Raw genomic sequence first — 1,765 nt, forward strand, 5'->3', positions numbered from 1 at the left:
CCAGACAGAACAGCCAAGAAGAAGCAGCTGTTTGGTCATGATGGGAGAAACATTTCTCAGGGCAACTTCTCTAGCTTTTTTCTAACTGATACAATTTTCACTTTTCTGAAAACTTCATTCTGTGTCTTCCAAGAAAATCTATCAAGATTTAAAAAAATAAAAAAGAAAGAAAATCTATCAAGATTACTCCTTTGGAAGAGCAAATAATAGTCACGTAACCTTTGGGGCTGACCTCTCTGCCTTGAATTGAAGTGGCCCAGAGGATCCCCACAAAGGCACTGGATTGATTGGAACTGTTTAAAAAGGAACTGTTTAATGAGACCAAGACAAGGATATTAATGAGGGACACTATTGCAGCCATCCATTGATCGTAGAGACATGTTTAAGCACCTTGCTTGGAAGAGGCCTATACATGTATGAACTGGGACCCTAGTAGCAATACTTTTTTATATATAAATTTTTAAAAAAAGAAGTGTTCAGAATCATTCGTGTCTTTTAAAAACTCGTTTCACCAGCGAGGACTGAAAACCAGTCGATATCATCTGAATGCTGTTTTATGTTACTCTTGCAAAGATGTGCTAGGGAATTCCTTTGGGAGCACAGCAGCTGGAGGACAGAGGTGGTGGCACAGCCAAGCCTGTCCTCCCCATGAGGTCGCAGCCGGCTCTGGTGTCCCGCAGGGTCTTCGTTCAGCGAGACTACAGCAGTGGCACACGATGCCAATTCCAGACCAAGTTCCCTGAGGATATGGAGCACCCGATTGATAGGCAACAATATGAAGAAACAGTTCAAACCCTAAGTAACCTTTCTGCAGAAGCAGAGAAACTTGGGGGCCAATCACTTCTTGAAGACTGTTTGGCTTGCTAAGACTTTTTTTGCATGGAAACTCATTGTGAGAAGGTTCTGGACAAGGTCTCCCCACACACTGCAGAGCAGGATGAGAAGATGAATGCTCCCCACGGCCTCCTTCGCACAGACCCCACTGAGAGAGGACTAGGAGTTACTGAAACTACCGTTCATGAAGACAGACATGGGCAGTGGAAGAGAAATCTCAGAAGTAAAGATCCCACATACAGCAGGGGTCCTCCTGTACCCGCTGGCCAACCACAGTGTCCCCTACCTCCTCTCCAGAGCATCTGCTGCCAGTTACGCCAAGCCCAAGGACTACCTTTCTAAAAGTCTGCTCCTGGGGTAGCTGCTAGTCTCTCCGCATCCACACTGTCGCCAAATCATATAGGGCTCTGTCATCTTTTGGCTGGTTTCTGAGAAAACACAATGAAGACTTTTTAATAAAATTATGCAGTTGGTCATCCCAATGCAAAACTATTTTTAAAAATGTTTATCTGCAACCATTGAGTTCTCTTTGCTCTTTAAGCCAGGTCCCAGGTGGCTGTAGACTGCAGCAAGCCCTGTTTTACACAGTGGTCCATCTTATTTCCCCAACTTAGTAAAATATATTTTCTCAAGGATTTTGTTCAAAGGGAGACTTTGTCCGTAATTTTACTATCACGTCTTTCCGCCAATGTGTAATAACCAAGTATAATAAATATTTTAACTATAGTTTTGTTATAAATATGACTTATGAGAAAAATGATAGGAATAATACTGTATCCTCCTGGAAAACCTTATGAATCATAGGCCTTCCTCATATATAATAGTGCACAAAACTTGTATGATTGGTTCAAGCAAAGTAAGTGAAATGGTTTCCAAGTAGGACTCTTGTATTAGTCTAGGTACTTTGGAGAAACAAATCCACAGCAACTCA

At 42.3% G+C, this 1,765-nt stretch overlaps 1 pseudogene; it reads left to right on the forward strand.

Annotated features, from left to right (window-relative positions):
- The first annotated feature begins 648 nt into the window (after positions 1 to 648).
- On the forward strand, positions 649 to 1,195 carry LOC101657484 (annotated as a pseudogene).
- Positions 1,196 to 1,765: the final 570 nt, after the last annotated feature.

The sequence above is a fragment of the Echinops telfairi genome, unplaced genomic scaffold (genome assembly GCF_000313985.2).
Source record: "Echinops telfairi isolate 266 unplaced genomic scaffold, ASM31398v2 ScPeMD7_7475;HRSCAF=8513, whole genome shotgun sequence".
Taxonomy (NCBI): domain Eukaryota; kingdom Metazoa; phylum Chordata; class Mammalia; order Afrosoricida; family Tenrecidae; genus Echinops; species Echinops telfairi.